The sequence below is a fragment of the Ceratotherium simum genome, chromosome 4 (genome assembly GCF_057802395.1).
Source record: "Ceratotherium simum simum isolate JZ-2026a chromosome 4, ASM5780239v1, whole genome shotgun sequence".
In the NCBI taxonomy this organism is placed as follows: domain Eukaryota; kingdom Metazoa; phylum Chordata; class Mammalia; order Perissodactyla; family Rhinocerotidae; genus Ceratotherium; species Ceratotherium simum.
In genome coordinates, this window is record NC_141903.1 from 24,101,083 (window position 1) to 24,120,470 (window position 19,388).

Here is a 19,388-nt window from a genome sequence, read left to right on the forward strand (position 1 = left end):
GTGGAGGCCTGTCCACTTTCGCATCATCAGAGTTCACTTTAGGGAAAGGATTGCTTGCTCTGTTCTCTTATTCTGGAATTAGTGACTTCTTCCTGGGGAAGAAAGGCTCTGATCCCTATGAAAAAATCTTTAAGGATCATTTTTCGAGGCGGGGAGGCTTCAAGGGCCACCTAGCACATTTAGGTTCATGTGCCTATGTTCACTCCAGGCTGGACATCTGAGTGGTTAAGAGCACAGGGTTTGACAGCGGACAAATTGGGTTCAATTCCTTACTCTGTGCCTTGGGTAAGTTAATTAGTAACTCTGAAATCTTTGCTTCCTCATCTGTATTACAGAAATAATAATAGTACCCATCCAATGGGGCTGCTTTGAGAATTACATGCGTTTAAAATGTTTCTTAGCGCAGTTCCTGGCTACTATTTTGTCTGTTGCTATCGTTGCACAGTTGTTGTTGTTGTTTTGTAAACAACATCATCTGGCCGCCAAGGGAGAGAAGAGCGACATGCAGCTGAAAACTTTCCCTCTGCAGTTAGCAGGAAATTCAAAATCATATGTAGCTTCTAGTTGGGAGCCTAAGAATCGCTGTAGTTAAGTTTCTGCTTAAAAATAACTTGCACGTTTTCAGGCTTTCAGAATCCAAAGTGCTTTAGAGAGCATCTTTATCAATTGTGCCATTTTATAGGAAACTGAAGCTCAGAGAGGTGAAATGACATTTCCAGGCTCAATCAACCAAAAATGAGCCAAGCTGGGGCACCAACTCAGGTCCTCTGACCCCAGTCCAGTCAGTGTATCACCTGCGCTGAGTATCCCTTGAGCTACTGCCCTTTTCTTGGATTTAACCATTCTGTACTCTTTCAGCTTTCCCAGCAGTCCCTGTGGTAACCTGGGCAATATCTGAAGATGCTGCTTTGCCCAGTATTGAGAAGATGATGGTAACACATCTTGCTACACAGACATTGCCAAGAGGAGTCTATTTCTTTATGCAGACAAGTTTCTACTTCACTCTAATTGGCCCTGAGCATCACTCCTATACGAGCTAATTCTGCTGAAACTAATGTGCCAATGTCTATATTAGCACTGAGGGTTAAGGGTCTAGTTCTTTCATGCAAATGCTGCCGTTGAAATGCTGATGAGAATTGCGCTGGCATTCTGGAGTGAGCTTCAATGGTACAAAACACAAGGAAAATAGGCTAGATTTGGTATTCTCCACATTAAGAGAGCAAAGTCAGGGCCTCGCATAGCTGGTGGAGAAGAGGTGAAGTGAGACCTTGGGTGGAAACCACCCAAGGTGAACTGTGGGGATGAGACTCTAACCCTGAGCCGTCGGGTAGCCCTTCTTCCTGGAGCACATGCCCTAAATATGTGCCTGACTATGCCTTGCACTTGACCACCTTGGGACGTTTGTTCACACAGCTCCTTCTGCTTTCTTCTATTATTTAAGATTACATAGGACTTTGTATCATTTAGAAAGTATTTTTATACCTGCCATTTTGCTGAATGCGGCAAGTACCAACCCAAGGAGGCAAGTACTTATCACTGCTATTTTCACAGATAAGAAACTGGAAGGTCAGAGGCGTGAAAGGACTTGCCCAGGGCTGCAAAGCTCATCTGTGCATTCAGGTCCCTTCCTCCTCCAGTCTCCAGGTTCAGTGACTTTCTGTATGTGAGAGTCAGTAGAGCCTCTAGACTGATAAGTAGGCACCAGATTGCCTGGGTTTAAATCCTGGCACTTGCCGCTTGCCTGTGGTATGAGTCTAAGCCTGTTACTTAGAGAGTTTATGCCTCACTTTCTTCATATGCAGAATGGGAGTAATCACAGTCTCAATCTCAAAAGACTGAGAGGATAAATGAGTTATTACGTGCAAAGTGCTCAGAGCAGTGGCTGCCGCAAAATACCTGCTCAGTAAATGTTGCTATAGAAACTACTCAGTGTCCTGTTTGAATTCTTTCTCTGTCAAGGCTCATCTGAAAGGCCATGAAGTGTTATTCTGACTTTTTGTAAATAGATTCAATTTCTGCCTCTTTTAGACCCTGTAATCATTTGTACTTTGCTCACAGCACACAGTAAATTCTGCTGGGCACTGGAGATATCTGTGAACTTGTTTTTCTCATCCCGCTCTCCCCTCCACTGAGAGTGCTGTGATATCAGGGAGAAAGCTCTGGCATAAGCATCTCCCCTGCAGTGCCTGGCAGGGGGCTTGATGCCAAAGAGGAAGGCAGTTGGCAAACGGTGGTCACGGTGAACTCAACTGAACCCAGGATTCCAGTTCCCACTAAGTCCTAGAATGTTAGGGCTGGAAAGGCTCCTTAGGGATCAGCCAATCCTGCACTGATGCTGGATAATTGGGCTGCTGGAGGAGGAAAAGATACTTGTCCAAAGTTATACAACATGTTAGTAGCAGAAGTGGGCGTAGAACCAGATCTCGTCACTCTCAGCAGCTCTGGGCTCCACCTAAAGCCCGGGCTGTGTCTCTCTCCAGGCAGTGGAAGAGAAAATAGCCCATGTACCTGAAGTAAAGAGAGAAAGATGGGACAAGTGACAGCACACAGCTAAGCTTTAGCACCAGCATTGCTCAAAGAACAGAGTGTATTAGGGAGGCAGATCCAGAAGCCTACTGGGGTGAAGGACATGAATAAATTGCACAGCCAATAACGCAGTTTCTCTGAACTGATTTGGTATTTCTCTGTTGTATGAATGGATCAGGAGCCCTGGAGAGAAGAAGCTTCTGGATCTTGAATGTATTAAATACAAACCTTTAAATTGTTCTCTTCTTTTTTCCATTTAACGTGTAATCTAAACTGGAGTCCTCAAACCTTGGGCTCCAGAACACCTCCTTCATGTGGGATTTGTAGATGGCAGATACTAAGATACATGGTCCCTGTGGAGAGAGGCCATTTCGTGCAGTTCTCCATGTGATTACCTAACCTGGTAGGGATGAGAAAAGGTCAAGTCCTTATCAGCCTGCACCCCAGAGCCTCTTCTCCACAGACTACTGTCATGTTTTTCCCCTTGTTGAGATTTCAGATAATGTTTAAAATGTAAAGTGAATCAGAGATAATTCTGCCCTGGTCAGCATGACTTGGCCAGAGATAATGTTTTGATTTCTGGTACTGTCAAATCCTGTCTTCCAGAGTAACATACGGTAAATAAGTCTCAACGTGATAAGCTCCCCCATCATCTCTGATGTAAATGCCTGGGAGGAGGAGGACCAGTGAGAAGCTAGTCTCTCTGATAAGCTGGCGTAACCCTGGGGTGGGGACCACCGAGGCTCACATCCTCACATCCTGCTTGTTCAGATGATAACACCTAAGGCTGCCCTTACCCACAAAGGGAGCCTCTGAAAATGGGGGCACATTGGCGTGCCAAGTCACGGTTAGTGAAAGATGATCGTTCACAACACAGCTTTCCTGGGGAGAAATGCCCGGTGACAAACAGCTCTGACCTTGGGGCTTTGGGGGAGGTCATCTTCTCCTTTTGATTCCTATAGCCAATACATGAGTCATTTAAAAAAAATTGTTAATGTCTAGGATAAAAAGTACTTCTAACAGTTAAATGTAAGAGTGGGCCAGGGAGAAGTGAAAAAGACTTCTTGCAAAGGAAATTCATCTGGAAGCCATTTCCAACCACGGACTGACTCAATGGTACCCATTTATTTCCTTTTGATTATCAGGACTAGTTTCTGTTCTCATTATTATTATTAAATCAATCTGTACATTGGTTTAACAAATATACTGTGGAAATAACAATATTAGATTAGCCTTCAAAGAGCTCATCCACCATCTGACACCATAAGCCATATGTGAAACCAATTGGTACTAACTTATTGTCATCTTTGCCTTAAAGAGCCACCTCGATCCCTCTGATTGATATCAACTTTCAAACTTCTCCATAGATGAGCCATTAGGTATGTTTTATGCATACTTTTTGGGTGGCATTTCCTTTTTTTTAATTTTTTTTGTGAAGAAGATCAGCCCTGAGCTAACATCTGCCAATCCTCCTCTTTTTTTGCTGGGGAAGACCGGCACTGGGCTAACATCCGTGCCCATCTTCCTCCACTTTATATGGGACGCTGCCACAGCATGGCTTGCCAAGCGATGCGTCAGTGGGCGCCTGGGATCTGAACCCGCGAACCCCGGGCCACCACAGCAGAGCGCGAGCACTTAACCGCTTGCGCCACTGGGCCAGCCCCTGGGTGGTATTTCTAAATTTAAGTTTCCCCTGGGCATGATGGATCTGACTTGACTCATAGGGATCCCATTACTTGCAAACAATGACATTTTCTGTCAAATCAGCACTTTCTATGTTGATGGAAATAACAAAGGTAAAAAATGAAAACTGAACTGGCCTACAAATTTTGAAGTTTAGTGGATTAATAAGATTGTTTTTTATTGTTGTTTTTCACTGTTACACTTAATCAGTGTCTTCATTTTTTAAAGAAAACTTTGTTCCCTTTCTCACTGAATGCTCCATCAGCTCCTGTGCTGTCACTGACTACCTCCTAGTAACATATAATAAGCTCCTGCTGATGCTGTTGAGCTATAAGTTCCTTGAAGTCGGAGACCATCTTGCATGATTAAGAAACAGCTCTGCAGGTCTCTCCCTCTTTGTGCTAAGTCCTGGAGGCAGCACTCTGCAGTGCAGGGTCAGCAAATGCATGACACATATATTCCCCTCATCTGCACGCAAGGCAGACATCACTAATTGATCATGGCACTCTTTCCAGTTGAGCCCAGTCAAGGCCTCAGAGTCCTCCTCATCAGTATTCCTAGAAGCCACTACGAATTTATCAGAATTGACAGGCTGGATAAAACCCATTTTCTGGCCTAGCCTTAATGATTAAAAGCAAGGGCTTTGGAAATGGATCAACCTGAATTCAAATCCCAACACTACCACTTACTTGCTATGTGACCTGGAGCACAGCTGTCCTAGCACTCTAAATCTCCATTTTCCCCCTCTAAACTCTCATCCTTCAGAGGTCTACATTTAGGCATTTCCTTCTCTGAGAAACCTCCATTTACATAAGACCGCGTGGAGGTGCCTCACCTAGGCCTCTGAAAACACCCTGAACTTGCCCTTCATAGTTCTTCTCACTGGGAACAGTAACAGGCTCGTTTCTTCTAATTTCCTACTGTTGGTGTGTGAGCTCGTTGCGGGCAGTTACGTTTTCACGGTTATATTTTTAGAGCCCAGCAAAGGGCTTGGTACAGTAAATAGCTAAAAATAGGTAGCATCGTTAACACATAAAAATCACTTAAAACAGTGCTAAGAATATGATAAATGCTCAATAAACATTAGTTATTTTTGTATTTATTGTTCTGTTCCATAACTTCGAGGCTCAGAGAAGAAAGCTTATCACAGAGCTAACTTCTACATATGTATGGTTTCATTTTGGATTGCTATTACTGTCTGGCTGCCAAGGATGCCAAGGGTATCTACACTTCCTGAACCTTGCATTCCTTGAGACAGGGCCATGTTCCTCTTTCTCGGTGCCATGAAACCTAACATGGGGCCTTATACATAGGAGGCCTATTTGAGCATGTTTTGGGCCACACCTTCCAAGTTTGTTAACTCTGGTGTCCATCAGCCCAACTTTGCTGACACAAGCCCTTCAGGGACCCATACAGGTACTCTTCCAGGTTACCAGAGGCCCACCATTCTCGTCTGAGTACCCATGGCTAAAGTGTTAGCCCAGAAAATCTGTCCTGAGATAATGGCAGTGGTTCTCAAACTTTAGTGTGCGGTGCATCAGAATTCCCTGGAAGACTTGTTAAAATGAAGATTGCTGGGCCCACTCCCAGAATTTCTGATTCAGTAGGTCTGGGGTGGGGCTCAAGAATTTGCATTTCTAACATGTTCCCTGATCGTACTCAGGCTACTCGTCCTGGACCATTCTTTGAGAACCACTGACTAATGGAATAAAGGAGATAAAACAGCTAACACTCTTGTCTAGAGAAGAAACTGTAAGTTCTATTTATCAGCTCCCAGACTGGTGATGATCTCCATCTGAATCCTGCAAGCTTTATTTGCAACCAATTCTCATTAAAGTCGAGGAAATTTACACGCAAGTATCAGCTACAGGACCTTGCTGAGGATGAAAACGCAGGGCTTCTAAATTTTGCTGATGGAGATCGCAATTTTCCCTTTTTCTCGGTTGACAACTAGTGAAATGACTTGATACTTTAATATCTCACAGTTAATCTCATACTTTTGCAGGATACTTTATATTTTTCCAGAGTGCTTTCATCCATATTATCACATTTGATTCTTATAATAACTGCTTTAGGGGAGGCAGGCAGGAATTAGCAACTCTCTTTGAATGACAAGGCAGAGTAAACCAGGACCCAGAATCCTCGATGCCTTGCCAGGTCTATTTCCATGACGCTGCATAGTCCCTGATGCAAGTGTCAGTTCAGCCTTTGAGCCCCCTTCATATGCTAAACCTTAATATATTTCAGATTATTACAGATGCTTTGAGCTAGAATACATCATAAGGAGACCTACTAATCAGACGGTTCTTAGGCATTTGGGAATACAGATTCCATTGAGAGCCTCAGGAAAGCTTTGGACTGTTTTCTAAAATAACACAGATGTATAAACGTATAATATAATTTACATATGGTTTCAGGTTGTACACGGACCTCTTAAAGTCCAGGACCACCATGTTTTATGACTGTGAGAGGCACTGTTCCCAATGAATTAATCTTGGCCCTGTAAAGACCGTCCACAAAACTAGATGAAGAATAGAGGCCATATATTCACTGTTTTGGTTCATTGGTTCGTTGCTTTTGTGATTCTTAACAGATGAGCAAACTGACATTCAAGAACTCATGTGATTTTTGTTAGGTACCACAGCCAAATAAAGGCAGAACCAGGGAGGGAACTAAGACTTCCAGAAGGCAATGAGGTACTGTGGAAGAGAATAGGCCTTGGGGTCAGGGAAACTTTCCATCTCAGCTTGTACTATTTACTGGCTGTAAGACCTTACTTAACCTCTCCAAGGTTTAGTTTCCCCATTTTACAGACAGGAATCAGAAAGTCAAATAATGTTTAAAGACTGTATTCTGATAGCGTGTTTTTAGCCTAAGGATTAAATGAAAGGAAATATGCCAAATGCTAACACATGTTGTGGCACCCAGTAAGCACAATTTCTCTGGCTCCCAAGCTGTTTTCTCAGCTCAACCTCACGTGTAAAAATTGGGTAAATTTTCCTTTCTCTCAGGACAGGTAGATACTACTTCAGGTTGACCAGAGGCTATACACACTCAGGCCCTCTGGATCAGATAAATCTACAGATGATGTCATTACCCATGACTGTGCTCAGGTGATCTGATGTTCCTTTAAGTGCTTGCACCATCATCCCATGTAGAAACTCAAGGACATTTGTCCCCTCTCTAAGCATGGGTGCAAAAACAGAAAAGAAAAAGTCTCATCAAACGGTAAGAAAGCCCAGACTATAGTAGTGTCTAGTTTTCCCTACATTTTTCAATGTTTCTTTCAGCTTGTGCAAGATTCATTCTTCACGCTGCAAAGGAACCACATTATAATTCCTAATCTACAGAGGGTAATGACTTTCACCCTAATTTTTCATTCTATATTTGCATCTAATTCACATTTAAAGTTAAGCAGAATTTAGAGGTCACTTCACTGTATACATTTCACTGTGTATTATTCATTAAAAAACAAGATCTTTGTGGCTGGCCCGGTGGCGCAAGCAGTTAAGTGTGCGTGCTCCGCTGCGGTGGCCCAGGGTTCGCCGGCCTGGATCCCGGGCGTGCACCGACGCACCACTTGTCAAGCCATGCTGTGGTGGCATCCATATAAAATGGAGGAAGATGGGCATGGATGTTAGCCCAGGGCCAGTCTTCCTCAGCAAACAGAGGAGGATTGGCAGATGTTAGCTCAGGGCTGATCTTCCTCACAAAAAAACCCCACAAAAACAAGATCTTTGTTTTAGCTTATTATTGAACCCTAGAATGGCAGGAGTGGAAGGACCCACAGAAGCTTCATCTAATTCCCTTATATTACAGGCAAGAGGATGCTCTGGGTTGGGGAAATGTTGTCCTCAAGGTCAAACAGTGAGGGTGTCAGCCGCAGAGCCTATACTTGAGCTTACATTTCCTGACTCCAAGTTCAGTGTTGTCACCATATTTTTCCTGACCTGCCTCAGATTTTAAGAAGCTTGAAAGGCCAAGCAGTTGTATGGCATTTCCCAACTCTTAATTTCTTCCTACTCTCTTTTATTTTTCTTTGAAAGAAATGTGGTAGACAGTGGGATAAAGATACACATTCCTTTTTCCATTTTAATTAAATGGCTGCTCCTGGTTCTGCTATTGCTTTTATGAGGGTCCCATTATGCCCACCTTCACCTATACCTTCCATACTAAATGGGCAGCAATTCATCTTTCTCCCCAGTACCATGGACTACGTCACTGCCTGATTACCCCTCCTGTCTCTCGGCAGACACAGAGCCCATCTTCTTGAACTTCTTGAAGTTCCTTTATAGAGGAGGTCTTTCCCCAAGGAAAATGCCCCACGTCAGCCTTTTGAAATGAGTAAGATCTTCAAACTTCTCATCTCCAAACGACTGGCTTGATGGAATAAAATCAAATGTACAAAGCATTCAAATGACTTAAGTACAAGGTTGAGTTTGGGGGTTCCTGTTCTATCTCAAGACTCAACCCTCATTTTGTCTAGTGATCCACCAGTACCATAGCCTCATCCCTGTGGAATCTTGGGAAAAATATGCACCTTTAATGAGACACTTCCTTTCCTTAAGTAAGTTAACAGTAAAGAGGGAAAATAGTTTAAACCAAACCACATTTCTGACCACAGTCCTATCAAGCTTTTAAGACCTGCTCCTGCCTAAGTGAGGTCGTGGCTGCGTGTTATCTAAGTCTGCACAGAGAGACAGCTGTGTGAACTTCATGCGGTCATTATTCTGAAATGCCTCCATTACCGGCATTGTCAGGAAATGCCATCTTCCAGAAAGTAGTAAATAAATTTATCTCGTAAGTGTCTAAATAATTTTAAATATTTTGAAGAGAAAAACCTCCTAATAGGTTCTATGCATGCCCCTGCTTTTGTAAAAAGAGCTTAATCTACACAACTTCAACTTGGTCAATGTGGTAGTGTCGCAGATGGTAAATACTTTCAGAGCTAGGCACTGTATTTTATACTTTTTTCTAATCTCCTTGATTTCCTGGAATGGAACTTGGCACATCATAGGCATATGATAGCTGGTTGCTGATGAATAATCATGAGCACTGGTGTTTATGATAACTCCTTAAAGACTCCTGAGGTGGTAGGGTGTTTTATTTGTTTTTGTTTGTTTTGGTCCCCAGACAGCTTCATAATTGGTGAGTCTGTAGTCTCTACTGGGCCATCCCTCTCTGTCAACTGTCCCTCCTCCCTTTGTCAGCAGCCATTGCTCACTCCTCTCATCCACGTTCACCTGCTGCTTTTCTTCTCTGACATCTGTTGTTAACAAGTTCAATGACCAAGACTGTTAAATCACTCAACTCACATTTATACAGTTTTACAGTCAACATGCATTTGCTTGCAGGGTACAAGGGTGATGTAATTCTGTCATTTGGCTTAGAAAACTTTTTATTCTGCATTTATATACTAGAATTTTTCCCAAATTTTAAGGTTGTAAAAGTCTGAAAGCTGGTTAAAGGAGGACGTACATAGGATAAAATGCAACCTACCCCTACAGGTTGTAATCTTCTTAGCTAGAAGTTTAAACCCTAGATTTCTTCTATCAAACCCTCCATCTTAGCCACACAGAGATTTCTAGTCCATCCGCTTCCACTCTTGCCAAAGTGACAAAATTAAGCCAAATTACAAGCCAAACAGGCCATCTCTGGGAAGAAAACCAATACTCAAGAAACAAAATAATCTTGTTATTTCCCAGCTGTTTAGGGTGGTAGGAACATAGAGTGCATCAGAAGGACTTAAGGGAAAGAAGAGAGAAAGGAGAGTAAAATCAAATAATAGACATAAAGAGAAGGACAAGCAATTTTAATTGGCCATGGAGACCCACTGTAGCAATGAGATGAGAGGAATGGTCTCTGCTGAAGTATACTTTAGTTGACTAATTCCATATAAGTCTTATGGACTGACAGTAGGTGGCTCAGTGAAAAAGGCAAGGAGACCAACCAAGGCATCATGTATACCAACACACCCACTCTCCCTAATTCCAGTTACAAGGACCAAATCCTATCTTTTCACATTTTTACTCGGGCAACCTTAGGAAAAGACTAGATGGCTAGACACAGAGTCAAAACTGGTATCATACTTCCAGATAAAAAAGATGGCTAATGAAAATCAAAACAACACTAAGATATCACCTCACGCCCATTAGAATGGCTGTAATCACCAAGACAAAACACAAAAACGTTGGAGAGGATGCGGAGAAACAGGAACCCTCATATACAGCTGGTGGGAATGCAAACTGGTGCAGGCTCTATGGAAAACGGTATGGAGATTCCTCAAAGAATTAAAAATAAAAGTACCTTGTGATCCAGCTATCCCACTACTGGGAATCTATCCAACGAACCTGAAATCAACAATCCAAAGAGGCTTATGCACCCCTATGTTCATTTCAGCATTATTCACTATAGCCAAGAAGTGGAAGCAACCTAAGTGTCCCTCGACTGATGATTGGATCAAGAAAATGTGGTATATATATACAATGGAATACTACTCAGCCATAAAAAAAGACAAAATCATCCCATTTGCAACAACATGCATGGGCCTGGAGGGTATTATGTTAAGTGAAATAAGCCAGAAAGAGAAAGACAAACACTGTATGATCTCATTCATATGTGGAATATAAACCAACACATGGACCGAGAAAACTGTATTGTGGTTACCAGGGGCAATGGGGGTAGGGGGTGGGCACAAGGGCTAAAGGGAGACATGTATATGGTGATGGACAAACAAAAATGTACAACCCAAAATTTCACAATGTTATAAACTATTAAGACATCATTAAAAAAAATAAAAAAAAGATGGCTAATGACACTCCACTCTTCACAAGAGAGAATAAGAATAAGAAGCCCACATTTCCAGATGACCAAATGGCTGATTCACCCTTTTCCTGAGAACAAAACGGCAGCCACCTTACAGATCCCTACATGTATGTTTAGTGGAAAAGACACACACTGAACTCAAACACATTGGACTCTTCATTTTGACATTTAGCTCTTAAAAACAGGAATGGAGCGTGATTTCACCAGCTCTCTAATTTTCTTAGCATTTGATTCCCTGGCTCAGAAGCATTTTTCTCTTAATACTAAATATCTACAGCTTTTCTCACCAATCCATGAATTGTGTTTATATCCAAGGGCAGGAAATCTCTTCATATCTCTGTGCTTTTACTCAGAAGTATCCTGCCTGAAATGCCTTATTGCCCCAGCTTTCCCTAACAATGCTACTAGAAGATAAGCAGCATCAGCAGCAGTAACCATGACAAACATTTGAGTACTTATAAAGAACAGAGCACTCTGCAGAGTTCCTAATGTATTACCTTATTTCAACTTCCCAACAGTCCAGTTTTTATCATCTCAAAGTTATAGATGAGGAAGTTGAGGCTTCGAGAGAATAAATAACTTTTCTAGGTTCACAAAATCCAAACATTCAGAGACAGGAATCTTAATAACCACATGGCCCTCAACTCAACGTTTTTTCTTTTTTAATTTCTGAATGATATTTATATTTTTAGAACAGTACTTCTCTACATATGGGTTGCAACCTGGGAGCTGAGGGAAGAAGGGACAGAGGGTTTTCTGGAGTACCTGAAGCCCTAAGCTTTACCCAGTGGTGTCTGGTGTTGCCTCACAAGGTCCACCAGTTCCAAGGATCTTCCCTCAGAGGAGCAGAGAAATGTCTCATCCCCAATTCTGTCAGGGAGCAGATCCAGGAGTACTTGTGTTTCTTTTTTTGATTTGGAATCTCTGAAAGATGCAATGCCAACTTCAGACCTGCTTTTTTGGCTTCCAGAAGAGGTTCCAAGAAGTCTTCTGCTTGTCCTGTAGTAGAGGCTCTACTGAGGTCAAGGCCAAGAACTTTCTCCTCAGTAGAAAGGAAGAGCTCTTCAGCAAGTTTAACAGTCTCCTTGGCTACCGAAGGGCCACCTCTTCTGTCGACTGCTATCAAATACTTAACATCAATGTCAAAGTTTTCTTAGTCATTGAATAAGTCTTTTTAGTCATAAGTAGATGACTTAGGTCTTTTTAGTCATATGACAAATGAGATAAGTCTTTTTAGTCATTCCCATAGCATTTTCTGTTCTGGGTGTGCTCCTTAGTTTCAGGTGCTTGACACCCATCATCTGTGAATTCTTTGATGACATCTTTTGTGACCACTAGACTATCTTCAGGCCTGGGAGTAAGCTGATGAATAATTTGAAACATCTAGAAACATTCTTCTAACGTTCTTTGCTTTCCCTTGTCAATCATAGTCATCCGATTGTGGACTTGAAGATCTGGCTTCTTGGCTATGATGGTATTAGAACCAATGGATCCATTCAAGTTGACAATAAGCTCTGTTTTAGGCAGTTCTGGGTAAATGTTGTCTTCCATAGCTGTTGCTGTTCTTCCGCCTCCACACGATTTAGCAGAATAAAAAGGTCTTTCTGCAAACACTTTTATGCTTGGTGTGAACCATACAATGTATTTCGGTCAGTAAGTTTTGTGGTCTTGAATTTCCTTCAGATTGCTTCACTTCCACACATTTTGATAAGATTAGCCGTTTATGTAGCTCTGGGCTTAGCTTCACCACCGTGACCGACTGCGGATCTTGAGTCTCTCCTGGTCATGGGCCCATGGTGCCACGAGTGTTGGGCAGGGGGCAGCACAGAGCACCAGGGACAGCAGCGCCCTCAGCAAGAGTTCCGTGGTCACGGGTGCACAATGCCTTTGCCCCGTTGCTAATTCCGGAGACCACGTAGTGTGCAGCTCATCCAGTGAGGCTTTTAGATCCTTGTGCATGCCACTGCATGAGTGTCTTCCCCAACTTAACTTTTCAGCAGTCCTTTGCCCTGAAGCTTCAATTAATGCCCAAGAATGGACTCCTCCCTTTGAATTCTGCTGTACATTAGTTGGATCCATAGAATGACAATTTCTACCTAAAATGTATTCATTCCATAAATATTTATTAAACGACATACTACTTGCCAGGCACTGTGCTAGGCTCTGGGAGGATGAAATATTACCCTGGAGGAACTCAAAGACTAGCAGGCCGGAAACACACGTGATTAGAATGTGGTGTAAGAAATATTATGATTAGGATTCAGGAAGGGTTCCAGAGGGAGCATTAAGGAGGGCGTAACTAACCCAGTAGTATAGTGTTTGAGAAGCCTTCCAGGAAGACATGTCACTGAATCTGGGACCTAAACAACAAATAGGATTGTGTCAGGTGAAGAGTGGGAATATTTCAGACCCGGGTAAGCAGCATATGCAGACCTGGGGAGGTTGAGTAGCGTTACTTGCATTTCTCCCTCCTTCCCTGCCCCCACCCTCTAATACTGCAAACTCTTGTAATCCCCACATGCCTCTCTTCCGTAGATGGTGATCTCAAAATAATAGGATGAATACATTTGGTGTAGTTGGTTCCAGGGTCAAACAGACCTGAGTTCAAATCCTGCCTCATCACTTCCTGGCTTTGTGACCTTGGGAACAGATTAGCATCTCTAAGCCTCAGTTTCTACATCTGGAAATGGACATTAGTAGTATTGCCACCATTTTAAGGTTGTTGCAAGTATGAAAATGACCTAGTAATATATAAAGGGACATAGCACAGTACATAGACAAAGCAATCCCCAGTGATGGTGGCTTTTATTGATAGTGGCGGCTGTTACTAGGTGCACCTAGATTATGACCTCTCCATGGAAAGGAATCTGACTTATTTTTCTTTGTGTTCCTCATTGTGCTTTGAACTGCACAGACTTAATGACAGGCACTCAGTACATACCTGCTGATGGATTTGTTGATGTGCATTTTTCATTAATACATTAAACTAATATTTATTCTACGTGCCAGGCACTGTTCCACATGCTGTGGATGCAACAGTGAACAAGGCGGCCTCCGGGAGTTTTCATCCTAGAGTTCTGACGAGCAGTTTCATAAAATTGATGATTACTTATATTTTAGAATCAGTTTTGGAAAATATCATCCAAAGTATGAGAATCACCTAAATTGCTAGTGATAATAGCTGTAAATCCATTTGATGTTTCTGGAGAACCTGATTCTTTACTTTACAACCTCTTCAAACCATTCAGTGTTTTGCCAGCTGCCACTGGGTCCTGCCTGAATCTACACTGGTGATTTCCACTTCACTCCGCAATCTACATACAGGGTCCCTCCCGTAGTCCTTATCAGCAACAGACAGTTTGTTAACTTGCTTCCCTTTCTTTCTGCTGCATTCTGCTTGTAGCTGAGAGGCTGTCCCTTTGCATAGGAAGAGGAGTGGATTATCAACCAAGCAATTGAGATTTTAACCTCAGTTTTGCTACTAATCAATCTGCATATATTTTTCACTTATTCTTTCAATGAATGTTAATGGGGTGCTTTACAGAGGCACAGCATGGCCTGGTTGAGGGTTCAGGGTTTGGAGTCAGAATGCCTGCATTGGAAACCAGCTCTGCGGCTTTCCAGCTGTAAAGTTGTGGGTGAGTGACTTGATCACTCTTTCCTTACCTGCAAAATGGGATAATAATCATATCTACCTCATAGGATAGTTGTAAGTATTAAATGAGTTAACACATGTAAAAATCTTAGCGTGCCTGAAACTAGCAAGTTCTCAATACATGTTAGACACTATTACTCTATTGTTAATATTTGTTGTTACTATCAAATGTCAGGGACTCTATATAGCACTGAGGAAATAATGGGCCGGGGAGGACATGGTGTTTGTCCTTAGAGATCTTGCTTTCTAATAGGCAAAGAGACATTAAACAACTAAACACTGAAGTAATACATAATTACAATTTGTGACAAGTACCATGAAGGAAATGAACAGGATAGGGTGTGTATGGTCTGAGGAGTACCATTCCAGCTGAGACCCAAAGAATAAATGGGAGGTCAAGTGGCGAAGAAGGGGTATGTGCCTATGTGTGAAGAACTGTCCAGGAAGAGAGAAAAGCACGTGTAAAGGCCCTGAGGCAGGGACTGAGGGGCCCATGTGGTTTCAGTGTGGGGATTGAGGTGGAGAGGCAGCTGATGCAGTGGGCAGGGTTCAAGCCGTGCAGTGCTGGATGGGGCATGCAGAACCTGAAGCTTTCCTAAGGGCAATGGAAAGCCGTTGATGGCCCGTGGTGTCCTTTCTGGCACACAGATTTTGCAAAAGTAAAGTGAGAGGATTGTAGAAAAAATTCTCTCAAGCCCCTTTAACACTGAAGAACCTGAGATTCTATGATGGCTAACCAAAAAAAGAGGCTTTTTCTGGGAAAAGCAGAAAAAAATGAAGTAGAAGGAGAGAAGGTAAGAAGCAAGGAGAAAGGGAGGGAAGAAAGAAGGAAAGAAGAAGCTGATCAGACTTCAGTGGAGATAAGAAGTCTAGAAATATTGAATATTCAGCACAGATACAGACTCCGTACCTATTACATCTATGTCTGTGCAGATGTGCGTGACCTGCACGTATCTGTACGTTCACTGATTTGGCAGGAACCCAAACCGGAGGAGCCTTTCCATGAAAGATAAACAAAACTAATGGGCTGGAAACATTGGAGAGGGGAAAAAATGCTGTGTCAATCATTTTGGTTAAATGCGTGATTACTGGATATAAAGATGCATCTGGAATGCCTCCTGCCGAAAGCTGGTGTTTAGGAATTGAAGTGCTTGCGGAGGCATGGTTCAGGAGCTGCTCAGTGGAAATCAAACAGAATTGCATTGGGAAAGGAGTTGCTAAGAAAGTACTCTCCAGAACAGAAAATTTTATTGGGAGAGGAAAAGAAAAAGCAGTTTTGTCCAAAAAGAAGGACTGACTCCAAGAATGCTAATTCGTTCCAGCCTTCCAGAGCCCAGAGGAACTTGAGCACTTCTTGCCTTGATATTCAGATGCGGCGGTGGAAAGAGGCATGCAAGGCAGTGAAAATCAAAAATAAATGTGTTCTTTGGGCTCAGATTTCTCCTTTCCAGCTGAGTAGGGCTGAAATTTAAGGATTTATGAAGGGGAAACGCACACTGGTCCAACTCTGCAAACACTTTATAATGCTAATACCACCTCTGGCTCTCAGAACTTGATGTTGATACAAGCATGTATGGTGGGGTGTGAATCTTGAAGCAAATGCTGGGAAAAATATTGATTTGAGTTGCCTCAGCACAATGGGAAGTAAAGGGAGCCCCTTATGCTTTGTGAAAAGTTCTTTTCTGGTAAGGAAATATCCACTGGCAATATGTCTTGTTAGCTACTTCCAGGTTTGCCAGTGGTTCAATTAGCATATGCCTGATTTGAGTTAATAACAGCAGCTGCCATTTAATGGACACTTACAAAATGTTTTAGGCGCTTAAAGCACATTATCTCACTGAATTTTCACAATGTATTATAAGATAGATTCCGACATTCTCGTTTTTACACATGAGGAAACAGAGGCTCAGAGAGGTTATGGAACCCACATAAAGGCACATGTTGCTGGGATTGATATGCGGATTTGATTGCCAAGTCCATGTTTCCTTTGGGCCTATATTTTCTTTCCTACATAATGGGATGGTTAATAATATTGTCTTCAAATTCTCATGTTCCCAGAGCTCCCTCAGGGAGACTGCAGATTCAGCAAGTTCACTGGTATTTCTGTGCCTTTCTACCATGAGACACTCTCTCCCCAGCCATTCTCTGCTTCCCAATGCATTCAAAGATTTTCCCCTATTGGAACCTATTCAGGGGTCATTCAGCCCCACTCAGGTGCAAATGGCAGATAACAGGAATCAACAGTTAGCAGTAATTCCTTAGTTTTCTGCAGCTGGTAGTCAAAGGCTCACACTATCCCATTTCAGATCATCCCAACATCATTGAGAGGCAGACAAGGCAAGCATTCTCCCCAGTTTGCAGATAAGAAACTGAGGCTCAGATAGAGAGAGTGACTTGACCAAGGTCACTCAAAGAATTAAAAGCAGAGTCATGACTACAAGCTCACATCTCCTAGGTTCTGGTCTGGCACCTTTTCTGGAAAAGCGCACTGCTTTCCTGAGTTGCAACAAATGGCAGGTGAGAGAACACTTTTCCCCCTGCCAGTGTTCACTCAGCTTTAGCTAAACTTTGTCAAGTGAAAAACAGGTCTAGATTTTTCCGTTTTTTTAAAAGAAGCTGAGAATATGGATTTTCATGTGCAATATCATGATTTTTTAAAAGCTGTCTCACACTTTTATTTTAAATCTCTATGAGAGCCAACTATCATACATCTGTGAGCTGGAGTCAGCACGGGGCCACCAGTTTTCCACCTCTGCCTCACACTGAAGAAGTGACAGAGAGTTTGATCATGGTTGCAGAGATATTGAGCTGAAAGCCCTTTCAGCAGCAGGAATGCTCATTGCTTGGGAGAGCCAAACCTCAATCAATTAAACCTCACAGAACAGTGGAAATTTCGAGTCCCAAACAAAGGAGGGTCAGACAGAGACACTCCAGATCCCAGGAGCTGAGAACATTGTGATGCGGTATAATAATAAACCAGCTCTCCAGGCAAAAAAAAAAAAAATCTAGCATTTGCCAGTTTCTATGGTGTAAATCCCCACCATAGCCAACAGCTACTGACGGTTTAACAACCAGTTTGCCAAATTCACGAACATTCAACAATTAGCTCTAGATATTTAACAACTGGTACAGCAGAGTCCAATGGTTCCACGTTGTTTGCATATCATAACCACCAGTGAGCTTTATAAAAATTCAGCTTCCCAGGCCCCACTCCAGATCTACTAAATCAGAATCTCTGTGGGCGGATCCTAGGAATTTGTGTTTTCAAAAAGCTTTCTGAAATGAGCAGCAAGATTTGGAAATCCCCAGTGTAATCCTCACATCCAACTAAGAAAGAAATAGTCATATAAAGATGGCCTGTTTAGAACTTAAATGAAAGAGTGTAGAACAGAGATTAGAAACCCAGGGCTCTAACAGACACAAAATAAACATGTTAAGTATTGTTAAATAATTGTAACGATAAAATAAATTTAATTATAAATAGCAGTTTAAATTTCAGTTCTTCTATGTGCCAGTCACTGTTCTAGGTACTCTATATGGATTACTTTTTAGAATCCTTACAACAACCCTTTGAGGTCAGTATCACTGTTATTCCTGTTTTATAGATGGGGAAAATGCAACACAGAGAAATTAAAGAACTTGCCCAAGGTCACAATGCTAGTATTTAGGAGAATTGGGATTGGAATCCAGGCAGCCTGGCTCTGGAGACTACACTCTTAACCACAAAGCACTTTCTCCCTGAAGGTAGAGATTATTTAGTATAGAGTTGCTGTACTCAGAAATTTTTCACTGAATTAGACTGAGCAAAGGACAGGCGTTCATTTTTTTAAAAAAGACCACGTACTTCTGTCTTCCACAGGGAATCTGGAAGTCTTTGTAGGCTTTTCTTCCATTCCAGTGACCCTTTGACAAGGTCTATTCTGAACGCACTAGTCTTTGAGCAGACAGATTTCCCAATCACTGACAAGAAGAGTCGAATCTTCTTCCTCATTTTTTGTGGTTTTGTTTTTACCTTACTTGGCACCCTGAAGGACATTAACACTCCTTATACTGGCAGCTGCTCTGGAAGTGGACTCCACACCCCATGGCAGATATATACCATCTATTTCTAAGTCATCCTGCCTTCAGTCCTTTGTTCAAAAGGGTCCTGGTCTCACATCATAACTGAGGCTAGAAACCAGCTCTCAGTGCAGATGTTCTGCTGCGCAAGACATCTGTCTTGCGCAAGTCTGTCAGTCTATCCTCACAGGGCAACCTTGGGCTCGTTAGACATTCCATATCTTCCAGGCACATCAAAAGGAGGATGATAATAACTCTATAAAAACTTTAGGAGCTCTTCCCCAGCAAAATGATTGAACAAACCTAACCTTTATTTACCAAGTATATAAAGCTAGATTTAGAATAAATGTTTATCTTCTACTTTGTTTTAGAAAAGATTTGTCAGGAGTCTCAATCCCAAATGCCAACAGTGTCTGGACTAACGTAAATGAGAAGTGACCCAGTTGGACACAAGGGTGACTGGGAAAATGCATGCCTCAGCTAAAGGGGGAACCACTGCCCGGCTCCAACCTGTTGTGGATACGTCTGTCAATTTTTCAAGAGAAGGCATAAGACTTCCACTCGTGCTAATGAAAGACTATATAATTTGGACCAATGCTCCCAATGAGGACAAGTAGAAAAGCGGGACGAAATACTCGAA

General features: G+C 42.3%; 1 protein-coding gene and 1 pseudogene across 2 annotated transcripts in view; both read right to left on the reverse strand.

Moving 5' to 3' along the window:
• GRIA1 (glutamate ionotropic receptor AMPA type subunit 1) overlaps nucleotides 1-19,388 on the reverse strand; it is a 294,076-nt gene that overhangs the window by 159,543 nt on the left and 115,145 nt on the right. The window lies entirely within an intron of this gene.
• Nucleotides 11,808-12,821, reverse strand: LOC106801582 (N6-Methyl-AMP deaminase pseudogene; annotated as a pseudogene).